Genomic DNA, 14653 nt, shown 5'->3' on the forward strand with positions numbered 1-14653 from the left:
GTGAAAAGAGGCTCATGATATTCAGAGAAAAGAGTTATAAGGCTATATATAGTATATATACAGTATAATCTTAGAAAGCTACACCTATGGCATATGGAAGTTTCCAGGCTAGAGGTCAAATTGGAGCTGCAGCTGCTAGCCATTGCCACAGCCACAGCCACAGCAGATCTGAGCTGCATCTGTGACTACAGCTCACAGCAATGCCAGATCCTTAACCCACTGAGCGAGGCCAGGGATCAAACCCACATCCTCTGGGATACTAATCAGGTTAGTAAATTGTTGAGCCACAATGGAAACTCCATAATCCTACTTTTATTCAAGAAATTCTCTGTACATGTACATAAAAATAATAAAGGCATATTCAAACTACACATAAAAATATTAATGGTGGTACTGAATGGATAGGTACATATTTTTTGTCTCTATTTTCTAAATCACCTTAAATGAACACAGATCATTTGAATCATGGGAGAAGAGCTATGAAAAAAGAATCTAATTCTTCACAGCTTACCTTTGGAACTAAATCCTGCTTCTAGAAACTTGAGTGTGGACATTAAGCTAATCCCAGTGGGTCAGGACAGTCAAATCTATCTTATTTCTTAGCATCATTTCCATAGCCAGCATTTCTACACCTTGGTTGAATTCTAGAATCAGCTGAGGATCTTACATTTCTGTGCCAGAGCCCCACCCCTAGAGACCTAAGTGGTTTGGGAAGTGGACCAGGCATAACTATTTGGGAGCCCCTGGAGATCCTGATGGATATTTAGGGCTGGGAACTACTGGTAAACCCTGGCTTGGTCTCCAAAGCACAGGCTGTGAACATTTAGGGAGGAGAGTACAGTAGACAGAAAGGCAGAGGAGGAGGAATTGAGGAAGAAAGGGGACTCGGAAATAAAGGATTAAAGAGAAATTAATCAGGACAGAAAATGCAATGAGGAAAAGGTTGAGAACTCCTCCCACCTCAAAATAGCTTTTATTTCACACCAGGCACTAGTTAGCTGCAAAAATCTGATCCCTGCACAGAAGTTGATAATAAGAGGCCGTTCCTAAAGCTGCTGGAGCAGGTGTTTCCTCCCAAAAGAGGGCGGGCCAGAACTGTAAATCTCATTTTGGAAGTTTCAAGCCCTGGGGATACTATTCTGTGTCACTGTCACTCTCGCTGCCATCTGTACTGCATCTCAGCTCCCATTTCTGGGGCAGCCCTCCATCCAACTCGCAGCCCTGTGCTTCACATTCCTGCACAGTGTGTGAATGGAGGGGGAGAGCCTTCGGCAAAGCAGCCCTGGGGTCTCCTTCCCTCAAAAGATTTGCCAGTGCTCCTTGCCCTGCTGGCTTCCTCTTTAATTGGCCCACGCTGCAGGGAGCAATTGAGATTAAATGGCCACTTGCTGGGTGGCTGTGCAACACTGGGCGTGCGTAGCCCTATTTGGAGCATTCGTCCGTCTCCCAGGGTTGAATGAGGCAACTGCTGCTGCGGAAGCGTATTCCTTGAAGCTATGTCAAAGCAGCCTCTTAATTTTGTAAAACAGCCTCCCAAGTCAAACCAGCTCTGCACTGGAGCCATTCTAGACAGAGGGATGTCACAAGCAGAAGCCAGAAGGCTCAGAAAGAACTGGGCAGAAGGAATCAAGAAAATAGCATTTTATTGTCTAACTGCCAGTTCACTTTGAATACCCAGCAAGGGACAGGCAAAGACCTCCCTTCACTCTCACAGGTGCCATGTTTCTCTAACAATGCTCTAGGGCAAGAGAGGCTTACCCAAGAGAGTCCAGAAGCTCTGTATTTTAGATGCTAAGCGCCAGGGCAGAGCATGGCTGACTATGACCTTGGGCAAGTTACTGAGCTTCTGGAGACCACACATCACAGGCTCTGTACAAGGGTGAAAGGAAATTAAAGATGCATTTTCATCTTCTCCACAGAGTGTTCCCAGATGTGAGTTTTGAAGTGTTCCCACCATGGCACAATGGGATCGGCAGCAGCATCTCTGGAGCTCTGAGACATAGGTTCGATCCCTGGCCCGGCATAGTGGGTTAAGGATCCAGCATTGCCACAGCTGTGCTGTAGGTTGCAACTGTGGCTCAGATCTGATCCTGGCCTGGGAATGCCATATGCTGCAAAAGAAAAAGAAAAGGGGTATGGTGGCTTTGAGCCCTGTTCAGCCCCATCACACAGGATGGACTGACAACCTCGCTGAGATTGAGCCAATGCAAATGCCAGTCCTCTAGTAAATCGAGAGCCTGACCACCTGTATCACCTGTAGCCACATGCCATCCTCCTGTGAGACTTTGGGCTCATCTCCCAGTACTCCTTCCCCTGCCCTCACCCATCATGCTCTTGCCTCAGGGCCTTTGCTCTTACTTCCCTAGGTCAGACCCATATTGGAGAGTAAATTGAACCACAAGTAGAAAGAACAAGCATTTCCACTGAATAAGGATCTCTTCAGCCCCTACTACAAACAAGTTACAAAATGTATATATCAAGACAGGCTAACAAGGGAAGTTGCTGCCTGGCAGTATTATCTATAAAACAATTATAAATTGGAAATTGTCTACCACACAGAAGATCTTGCTTACGCAGCAGCCCTTGGATCTTGGGTGAAATTAGCCAACAGTGCCTATTACCTGATAAGGCCCTTCCTAACTTTTAATATGTTGATAAGGTTTTACATTCTTCCACTTGTATCCAGCTCAGCTCACCATGCTGGGCAATCATTAAATGGCAAAGAAGAGTATCCAGGACAATGAGCTTGTGAGAGGTGAGATAACTACACAAGAGACCAGAGTGGGAGTCACACACATGGAAATAGCAGGTGACGAGCAAGAGTCAAGCAGACAGAAGCCGACTGGAGGAAGCAAGACCCATCTAAAGGGACAGCTGCTCAGCACTGGCCAATTATTACTCTGTGGGAAAGCGAGTCTGAGGCTAGCACAACTGATTTTTCAGTGCAAGCCAGAAGCCAAATTTACGTGAAATCCCGCCATCTTTAACTGTTGGCAACTCGTTCAAATTAGAAACAAAAAGTAACATGGGTCAAACTACCTCTCTGGGATAGATTCAGCAAACAGACTGCTGTTTTGTGATCTCTGAACTGACACAGAGAAGGTTACAGCAAAGAAGACATGAGATGAAGACAGCTCTGTAAACTCAGAATGAAGAGAAATGACCCCCAAGCCTGCGGTCAGCAAAGATGTGGGAAAGGAAATAAATCTTCGACTGGAGAACATGACTCAGGTAGGGTTGCTGGCAGATGTGTATAATCAACCTGCCAAGCTTCAGCACAGCCAACAAAGGCATGGAGTGGGGTGGGGGGAGACAAAGCAGTCTGGCCAGCAAGTGTGCCGGTGCAACACAATATTCCATCTTCCCTCTTCCTTCCTGGGTTTTCATCCGTCCAAAATATAGGCAGCCCTGTGCTCCCTGCCTTAGGGCAGAGGTCACAAGCTACCTGGGACTCTACAAGGCCAAAGTCTGAACCTCTTATATCTGGAGTAATATTTTGATCATGAAATGAAGAGAATAGCCTAGAAAGAGCTTTCCCTGAGCTATGGGGTGAAAACCAGCAAAGGTGTCCGGCTGTCCCACAGCAGAGGCTATTTATAACATAAAGGAAGAACCACATGAGAAGCAGCTGGATCCCAGAAAGGAGAGGGCTGCAGAACATCCAGGCAGACGAGAGTCTATATGGTTGCCCAGGTAGTCCCAGCTACAGTCAGGAAGCAGCTGAGAGCCCTTGAGAAGACACTTTATAACCACGCAGGTCCCTCCCAAAACCTTGACTCCCCCGAGAAAGAGTGAGGGTCAAGGTTCCTAAGACCCAGTAAAATGGAATCTCAGAATTATTTTTCATACGCCTGGATTTGTGGACTGAGATTCCCCCCGCCCCTCCCACACACACAGAGGGGCTAAAGGTAAAGGTGGAGAGGTCGAAAGCAGTGTCTGAACTGAGTCTGAGCACCTCTGCCAATGGTCATGGTAGACAGTCTCTAAGAGGGTTCCTAATGATCCCCACCCCATGGTATTCACCCGCTGGATGGTCCCCTCCCACACTGTACCAGGCTTGGTCTGGGTGAGACCAAGAGCCTGTGGCAGAAGTGACAACGTCACACTCCTAGGATTAGGTTATAAAAAGACTGCAGTTCTGTCTTGGACTCTCTTGCTCTCTGCTTCCTCCTCCAGGATCACTGTCTCTGGGAGAAGCAAGTTACACCATTGTGAACAGTTCTAAGAGAGGCCCAAGGTATAAAGATCTGAAGCTTCTGGACAACAGCCAGTAAGGAACTAAGGCCTTCAATCCAAGAGACTGCAAGTAACCAAGGCTGCCCAGGACCACGCAGGTAAACTTGGAGGCAGATTCTTCATCCTCAGTCAATCCTTGAGATGGCTACAGCCCCAGGGGGCAGCCTGACTACAACCTCATGAGAGGCTCCGAATGAAAACCCATTACCTAAGCTGACCCTTAAAAACTATTTTTAGTTTTAACCTATTTATTAATTATTTGCTGTTTTAACCTGCTAAGTTTGGGGATAATTTTGTTACAATAGGTAATTGATAGAGCCCCACATCAATAGAAATAAATGAATTCTAAGCCTGGTAAATTAGGAATTAGATGAGCAGCTAGCAGCAAAGTACGGAAGTATTGTCCTTTTTCTGCCCAGATGGTACCACAGACCCCAGAGAAGCTGATTCAGGAAAAAGGGTGAGCTAGACAGTCAGGGAGGGGTGCTGAGCCATGCTCTATACTGGGCACTCCTGGTGTTACAGTTCCTTTACAAGGTTTGGTTCTGTATATCAACAGAGGAAAGTTTGCCTTCATGGCTTATGCCAACTGAGGAACCAAGAGTTCCCAGATCATCTTTAAGACAGATCCCCACAGCCTGGGCAGCACAGGAATTTCACTGGGTGATTTAAGGTAAAGACTGATTTTCCAGAGCAGCAAATCTTTGCTAGTCACTTCTTTCCTCCTACTCATTTTTTTTTTTTTTTTTTTTACACAGAAGGGGAACATTTGCTGGTTTTTTTTTTTAATTGCCTAGAGCCTTAGCATCTGCCCCCTTGTCATTGGGAATTGAGTATTAAGGCACTTGCTGATTTTTAAAGTAGCCATTAATTACTTAGCTCCATGCTCACTCTGATGACAAGCCAGAAATGATAGACTGCAACATTGAAGGGTTAACCCAATACTTCATCTCTTGATGTGCCTGATATTTGTTTCTCCAAGGTCTGTAGCTGATGGAACAAAATGGAGTCCCTAGAACATAAGAGAGAACCTGGGGTGGGAAAACCTGGAGCCCAGCTCACTCAAGAGATTCCCTCTCTCCAGTACCTAAGTCTTTGCCCAGAGGTACCCTTGTTGTGAGACATCCCACAAGAGGATACTTCCCAAATGATGACAGTGACTTCCCTAAATCATGCGTTACAGGCAGATCCATCACTTCCATTTTCATTAGAAAAGTTTACAATCCTCAACAAATTTACGTTGTATCCTGACACTTAAAAGAATTCTAAATGAACACAGGGCTTCCTCGTAAGACAGTACATTGATATCATCTTCACTCCGATGATTCTTCACTGTAATCTTGTGATAAGGCTTCCCCTCACAAAGGACTGAGTTTGACTTTAAACTCTTATCTGGAAGCTGGAAAGCTGAGTACTGAACGTGAGCTTGTGGCATGAGGGCCGGGCAGTTCATGAAGAGTGGTCTTTTTTAATTTTTTTTTCTATTCTTTTTAGGGCCGCACTCACAGCATATGGAAGTTCCCAGGCCAGGGGCTGAATCAGAGCTGCAGCCACTGGCCATGCAGGATCTGAGCCGCATCTGCAACCTACACCACAGCTCTCGGTAACACTGGATCCCTTCCGCGCTAGCAGGGCCAGGGATCAAACCCACTTCCTCATGGATACTAGTCAGGTTCGTTTCTGCTGAGCCACAAGAGGATATCCTGATGAGTGTTCTTTGTCAAGTACTAGGAAATGGTCAAAGTGAATGACCCGTGGCCTTTATCACTGGGTGTTTGGATGGGCTGAGCTGGGCTAAAGGCCAGAGCAAAGCCTCTTTGATAGTCTCAGTCACTCTTTGCATCCACTGACATATAAAGGCTTTTTCTTCCTAACTGAAGGAAGAAGAAGAGGTTTGGATAGACAAAGGGAGAGCAGAGAGAAAGCCATGCAAGGCAAGAGCTGCAGCTGGTGTGAAGACAATTATCCTGGTCCCTTGGATGGATGTGAACTCCTGTGGGTAGGAGCATAAGGGCCATCACCTTCCCATAGAATCCAACCTGTGACAGACACGCTAGCCTTGTCAGAACCTTGTTCCACTCAGAATTATAATCATTCCACCAAACCTGAAAAAATTCATTTCTGTCTTATGCTTGAAGACAGACAGATTTCATGTCCCTAAAGTAAGCCTAGGGTCATAAGACTTTGGAATTCTGATTCTCTACAGCAGTCCTTCAGTCCCCTGGTGTGGTCTCTGCAGCTTGTTCAAAGTTATGAACACTTAAAAGAGTGGAGCTGTCACTTGGTTAGCATGAGGCTTAGCCCTGATCCTAGAGCCAGGACTTAGTCAAGCTTTCAGTAGCAATGTATCAGGGGTGCCTATTTCCTCCATGGTCAGACCACACATCCAGAAAGACATTTTTAGGAGTCTCCTGTAAGTCATCATTTCAAGGCCTCCTGATGCTTTAAGATGCTTATTTGAAGGACAGAAGTTTCTAAACTAACTCTAAAATAAAGACAAATTTACAAGAACCCCTACATACAGAATAGGTGCAAGTCGAAATTTTGAATAAAGGAGAGGACATGGCATCAGAGTCCCACTAAATCTAGTTAGAAACCATACGATTGCATTAGATGGTGTATTCAAATGTGGCCAAATGGGTCCCCTTCCTCTTGTTGCCCACACTGAGGTCTAGTTTTGTTTTTATAGAATGATAGCCAATTACAGAGGGCTCTACAGCTTTAGAACAAACAAAGGCTTCAGACCCAGCTAAAGCACCATGGGCAGAAGCCAGTGGGGACCCACCTAAATCCGTTCTGGGGCCAGTGATGGCAACATGGCTCTGGTTTAAGTGGCTGCAAAACTCAGGGTCTGGTGCACTATTGTGTATGTTGCCACTTGCATGTCTTTCAGGGGACCAGTTCTGTGGTGTTATTTGGAGGTATTTCTCCTGGCTGTGAAATCTCTACATCTAGCTTTTCATATTTGCTGTACATTACTTTTTCTGCTTACGTTAGCCAGAATCAATACTTACAATCCCAAACCTGACTTTTAACAGCTTCCAAGAGACAAACAAAGGAAAAGAAGTTACTGCAGTAGAAAAGAGACCCCAATGTATTCCCAAACAGAATTCTGCATTTATTAGAAATACCACCTCCACCTGGAGGAAACCCTCCATTTCCAGTGGCTTGGGGTCCTTGCTCAGTGCATTGTTCTTTCACCTTGAGCCATGACCATAAACTTAAAGATGGTCCAAAACAGTCACTTTCCCACTGCACAAACAGTCTTCTGAATTAAATGCCTCAGATGACCACCTGCCTGGGATCTGCTCCCTGAAAGCAGAACTGAAACAGAACTTGCTTGTAGATTATGCACTTGACAAGGCTGCTATGGATCAGCAGTGATAGAAAGGGGAGCATGAGGTGGGGAGGATGGAAAGCCACCCCCAGGTATATCCTCATCACTAACTATGGGCCACTGTGGGTAGGGGTGCCCCTGGGGCCCTAAACCCCAACACATTGGATTGCACATGGCCATGTGAGTTAGGTTCTCACAGAGCTCCTGGGATATAAGAACAGCCCCAGGGTAGGTGTGGCCCTGCCATCAGAAGGCACTCACACTCTAGTCATGCTTAGAATCAGAGGTTAGGCCACAGGGATGTAAGGCAGTGGATGAGACATCCAATATCCCTCCCACTGTGAATTTCTCATGACAATTCATGCATTTCCAAAGGTTAGTACTAAATTGCATTTCTGTTAAAAATGATTACTGCCCATAAGAGAAAAACAAAGGTATACTTACAAGGAAAACTCCATAAGGCTATCAGTTGATTTCGCTACAGAAATGCTCCAGGTCACAGGTCATAAGGGAGTGGCAAGGTATAGTCAAAGTTATGAAATAGAAAAATCTGCAACCTAAAATACTTTACCTGGCAAGACTGCCATTCAGAATTGGAAGAGAAATAAAGAATTTCCCAGGCAAGCAAAAAATTAAAAGAATGTAGCAATACTAAACCTACCCTAAAACAAATATTGAAAGATCTTCTTTAAAGAGAGAAAGGAGCAAGAAGACATAGGAAGTGGGAGATCACAACTGGAAAGCACACATCAAAAAGGGGAAAAAACCTATTTGTGAAAGCAATGACAAACACAAGGAACAGCAAAAGGATAAACATGAAGATATAAAAAAGGACATCAAAATCATAAAATGTGGGGAAGGAAAGTAAGAAAATATAGAGTCTTTTTTAAAGAATGTGTTTGAGGGTATATGACTATTAGTCTAAAGCAAGCAGATATAGAAATGGATTAAAATACTTGAAAAATTGGGCAATTGCAAATCAGAAGCATACAACAGATTCACAGAAACCAAAAAGAGAACACAAGCATAAAATAAAAAGAAATCAAACCACAAAAAAAAACCTAAAAAGGAACAAAAAAGAAACATAGAATCAAGTGAAAAACAGGTTTAAAATGGTAATAAGTACATATTTATCAATAATTACCTTAAATATCAATGGACTGAATGCTCCAATAGAAAGACAGATTGACAGATTGACAAAAAACAAGAGCCTACAATATGCTACCTACAAAAGATCCACCTTAGAGCAAAGGACACATATGGATTGAAAGTAAAGGAATGGAAAAAGATATTTCATGCAAACAGAAATAAGGAAGTGAGAGTTGCAATACTCATATCAGGCAAAATAGTCTTTAAAACAAAGCTCATAAAGAAAGCTAAAAAAGGACACTGTATAATGATAAAAAGATCAGTACAAGAAGAGGATTTTACACCCATCAACATATATGCACCTAATGTAGGAACACCCAAATACATAAAACAAAGAGACATAAAAGGAGAAATTGATGGGAATACCATAATAGTGGGAGACTTTAACATGCCACTCATATCAATGCACAGATCCTCTAGACAGAAAAATCAATAAAGCAACAGAGATTCTAAATGGTACAAGAGAACAGTTAACCTAATTGACATTTCAGGACATTAAAGCCAGAAAAACACAGAATCCACATTCTGCCCAAGTCATATGGAACATTCTCTAGGATTGACCACATACTGGGGAACAAAACTAACCTCAACAAACTTAAGAGTATAGAAATTCCTTCGAGTTTCTCAGACCACAATGGCATGTGGTCTAAAAATCAATCACAGGAAAAGAAATGAGAAAAAAAATGACTACATGGGGTTAATGAGGAAATCAAAAAGGAAATTAAAGAATACCTTGGACAAACAACAATTTAAACACAACCATATAAAAATCTCTGGGATGCAGCAAAAGCAGTTCTTAAGAGAAGTTTATAATGATACAGGTCTTCCTCAAAAAAAACAAGAAAAATATTAAACAAACTAACCTACCACCTAAAAGAATTAGAAAAAGAAAGACAAACAAAACTTACAGTCAGAAGAAGGAAGGAAATAATAAAGATCAGAGAAGAAATAAATAGAAGTTTTTTAAAGTAATATAAAAAAATCAATAAAACCAAGAGCTGGTTCTTTGAAAAGGTAAACAAAATTGACAAACCTCTGGCCAGGCTCACCAAGAAGAGAGAACCCAAATAAGCAAACTAACAAGTGAAAAAATGAGAAATCTCAACTGATACCACAGAAATTTAAAGATGCCCTAAGAGAATACTATGAGAAATTATATGCCAACAAATTGGATAACCTAGAAGAAATGTACAACTTTCTAGAAACATACAGCCAACCAAAACTGAACCAAGAAGGAATAGATAATTTGAACAGACCTATCAAAGTTATTACAGAATATGTAATTTTTAAAAAACTCTACACAAACAAAACTCTTAAGACCAGATGGCTTCACAGCTGAATTCTACCAAACATACAAAGAACTTATACCAATCCTTCTTAAACTCTTCCAAAAGACTGAAGAGAAGCCATCATCACCCTGATACCAAACCAGACAAAGACATCACCAAAAAAGGAAAATTACAGGCCAATATCTTCAATAAATATAGATTTAAAAATTTCTAACAAAATTCTAGCAACCCAAATCCAGAAACACATAAAAAAGACCCTACACTGTGACCAAGTAGGATTCATCCCAAGTTCACAAGGATGGTTCAACATATGCAAAAATCAATCAATGTAATGTACCACATTAACAAAGGAAAAGTTAAAACAAAACAAAGCAGGAGTTCCCATCATGGCTCAGTGATTAACGAAACTGACTAGTATCCATGAGGACAAGAGTTCAATCCCTGGCTTCACTCAGTGGGTTGAGGATCCAGTGTTGCTGTGGCTGTGGTGTAGGCTGGCAGCATGTAGCTCCAATTCGGCCCCTAGAGTGGGGGACATATACCACAGGTGAGGTATATGTCCGCAAAGACAAAAAACAAAAACAAATCCACATGATCATCTCAATACATGCAGAAAAAGCATTTAACAAAATTCAATTTCCATTCATAATAAAAAGTCTTACCCAAGTGGGTATAGAGAAAACATCTCAACATAGTAAATAGAAACTACTTATGACAAACCCATAGCCAATATAATATACCCAACGGTGAAAAGCTGAAAGCCTTCCTGCTAAAATATGTAACAAGACAAGGATGGCCACTCTCACCACTTTTATTCAACATAGCATTAGAAATCCTAGCCACAGCAATAAGACAGGAGAAAGAAATCAACTATTCAAATTGGAAGGGAAGAGGTAAAATTGTCACTATATGCAGATGACGTGATAAAAACTACTAAATCTGATAAAGGAATTGAGCAAAATAGCAGGATACAAGATAAACATACAAAAATTGATTGCATTTCTGTATGCTAACAGTGAAATAATCAGAAAGGATATGCGAAAAAAAAAAAAAAAAACCTTTCAAGATCACACCAAAAACTAAAACACCCTAGGAGTAAACCTGACCAAGGAGGTGAGAACTATAAAACATTAATAAAGGAAATTAAAGAGGATGCAAAGAAATGGAAAGATACCCCATGCTCCTGGAATGGAAGAATTAATATTGTTAAAACAGCCATACTACCCAAAGCAATCTACAGATCAAATATAATCCCTATCAAATTATCCATGCCATTTTCACAGAACTAGAACAAATAATCCAAAAATTTATATGGAACCATAAAAGACCCAGAATTGCCAAAGCAATCCTAAGGGAGGTGGGGAACAAAGCCAAAGGCATAGATCTCCCAGACTTCCAACATTACTACAGTAATCTAAACAGTGTGGTATTGGTACAAAAACAGACATATGGATCAATACAACAGAATAGAGATCCCAGAAGTATAAACCCAGATGCCTATGGTCAATTGATCTTCAATAAAGGAGACAAGAATATACAAAGGAAAAAACAATCTTCAAGCGGTGTTGGGAAAGTTGGACAGATGAAAGTAAATATGTGAAATTAGAATACACCTTTATACCATGCACAAAAATAAATTCAAAATGTCTTAAAGCCTTAAACATAATACATGACACTATAAAACTCCTAGAAGAGAAAGTAGACAAAAATTCTCTGACGAAAATTATACAAATGTTTTAGTAGATCATTCTTCCAAGGCAATGGAAGTAAAAATAAATAGGACCTAATCAAACTTATAAGTTTTAGCACAGCAAAGGAAACCATAAAAAAAAAAAATACAACCTACAGAATGGGAGAAAATAGTTGCCAAATATCAACCAACAAATGCTTAATCTTCAAAATACACAAACAACACATAAAACTCAACAACAACAACAAACTCAGTAGAAAAACTGGCAGAAGACCTAAAACAAGACTACAAATAACAAATGCTAGAGAGGGTGTGGAGATAAGGGAACCCTCCGGAACTACTGGTGAGAATGTAAATTGGTGCAACCACTGTGGAAAACAGTATGGAGTTTCCTTACAAAACTAAAAATAGCATTACCATATGATCCAGCAATCCCACTCCTAGGCATATATCTGGACAAAACTATAATTCAAAAAGACACATGCACTCTTATGTTCATGGCAGCACAATAGCCAAGATATGGAAACAACCTAAAAGTCCATCAACAGATGAATGGATTAAGATGCGGTACCTACATACAATGAAATACTACTCAGCCATTAAAAGAATGAAATAATGCCACTCACAGCAACATGGATGCAAGTAGAGATTATCATACTAAGTGAAGTAAGTCAAAATGAGAAAAAAAATACCATAAAGTATCACTTATATGTGGAATCTAACATATCGCACAAATGAACCTATGTCCAAACAGAAACAGACTCACAGGCATAGAGAACAGACTTGTGGTTGCCAAGGGGCAGGGAGGAGTGAGAGGGATGGACTGGGAGTTGGGGCTAGGAGATGCAAACTATTACATATAGAATGGATAAACAACAAGGTCCTACTCTATAGCACCAGGAACTATATCCAATCTGCTGGGATAGACCATGATGGAAAAGAATATAAAAAAGAACCTTTATGTATGTGTGTGTGTGTGTGTGTGTGTGTGTGTGTGTGTGTGTGTGTGTGTGTGTGTGTAGATAACTGAGGCACTTTGCTCAACAGCAGAAATTGGCACAACAGTGTAAATCAACTATACTTTATAACATTTTTTAAATAAAAAGAAAATTTAATGACTGCTACCCAACCTTGATCACTTTCAATGTTATTTCTGGAACAAGCCTCATGTAATTAATGGAAGAAAAATATAGATCTACCTTCTTTGTGCACACTCTAGCCTATGTATTTTTGGATTTGTTACCATAAGCCTAGGCAGAGGGAAAGGAGTCCCAAGATTTGGGTTTGGGTCTTAATAGAAGAGAGCCTATTTAAGCCTCATGCATGATTCTCAGAACCAGCCCAGTTTTCAGATGCTGTATCGGGACCCAGGGAGTGTATGTCAGTCATTGAAGAAGTGGCTGCCCTCTTGTTTCTTTGTGTGGAGCTCCCTTGAGGACCTCCCAAGGAAGCATGGCTAAGTCAAGGCACAACCCAGGGTCCCTTGTCACTTTGATATCAGCAAAGTGCTTGCCTTTGCCCATGACATTCACCCAGGCAAAGGCATGAATGATGGATTTATTCCACAGATAACCTGAAGCTCTTCCTTATGTTTCAGCTTTTTCCACTTATCAGAACTGTTTACATTATTTCCAACTAGATTTGAAAGCCATCTCTTCATCCTACCCTGGGGAAAACCCTTTATCAAAATTGCCAGCATGTAAGCAGTAGCAAAACGAAGCCTGGGGGAGGAATTCTGACCTCAGACCTTACTTATGTAATATCTCTGGATATATTACTATTGGCAAAATATAGAAGTAAATGATGAATGAAGTAAAGAGCTTGAGGTTTGTTTGTTTCTTTTCTTATAAACAAGTATATATTAATTTCATTCTTCATTCCTAATGATATTATAACGCTGATACAGTCACTACTTTTTGTCAGCAAAGAATCTAAGTCTAAAATAAACCTTACACAGTTAACCACTTTCTTTCTGAATTCCATTAAGGGAGGATAAGCTCTTACGATTTTTTAGTGATCGATAGTCATTTAAACAGCATTAACAAGTCTGAAGACATTAAAGATGGTAGCTGGTAGAGTGTAACATCTGTGTCATTTATCTGCTACACATATAGAAGTTAGAAGGTGGTCTCAGTATGGGCTGAACAGTCCCTAGTAAGTAGTGGTGCTGACTTGGGGAAGAAGCAGCATAATCCAGTGCTAAAGTCAGAAGTCACCTGTTGTGGTTACCCTGAACTTAGCCCAAGCACTCTCTGCTCTTCCAACTGCTCTTTTGCCCAGAGACAGTTCTCCCAGCAGTCTCACTACAATGCATCAAAGCATCTTGCATCCAAGTTTAACTGTGATGCATTAGCAAACCCTCAGGTTCACACCTGTGTCAGAATGTATTGGTGTTTAAACATTTAAAACCCTGTTTTCTCAGAGAGTAAAATTTGGTTGTGGAAAATGAGATTATCCCATGTCAGACTTTAAAGGACACAGGCATGCTCTGTATAACAGGGCAACATATGATGTTAAGAAAGTGCTATAGGAAACAGAGAGGTCAGTAGGCATAGCAGATGGCAAGGAAGGCACAGTGAGTATGTATTGGTGTTTTGTCACAAAGAGCACCTCTCTCCTCTCCTTTTGGAAGATTGTCCCCTTATCCCTTTCCATACATATACTTCCCATCAACCTGCCAATCACAGGCTGAGCTGATCAATGATTTGTCACATGCCCTTGCCCTGACCTTATTCAGGCCAATCTGAGTCCCTCTCTGGGATTCTACTTATTGAGGTTGCAGAGGAAATTTTTTTTCTGTCTCTGATCATGTGGCTGTGAAATTCTAAGTCTGGAGCTGCCTAAAGCTTTGATTCCAGTTTCCTTAGTACAGGGAGACTGGGATAACAAAATCAGCACACAAAGAGAGGTAGACAGGAAAGCTGAGGAATGGCAATGACATCCCAGTCCCTC

General features: G+C 41.5%; 1 long non-coding RNA gene across 1 annotated transcript in view; it reads right to left on the reverse strand.

Annotated features, from left to right (window-relative positions):
- Positions 1–290: 290 nt before the first annotated feature.
- The window catches only part of LOC110256512 (uncharacterized), a 29979-nt gene continuing 15616 nt past the window's right edge, over positions 291–14653 (reverse strand). Inside the window, exon 3 of the long non-coding RNA XR_002338104.2 lies at positions 291–2111. This is a non-coding gene — a long non-coding RNA (uncharacterized LOC110256512). The remainder of the gene's footprint in view (positions 2112–14653) is intronic.

This window comes from Sus scrofa, chromosome 13 (genome assembly GCF_054392235.1).
Source record: "Sus scrofa isolate SSC_HxYL_T2T_F1_AM1 chromosome 13, Sscrofa_HxYL_maternal_Yorkshire_Landrace_v2.0, whole genome shotgun sequence".
Taxonomy (NCBI): Eukaryota; Metazoa; Chordata; class Mammalia; order Artiodactyla; family Suidae; genus Sus; species Sus scrofa.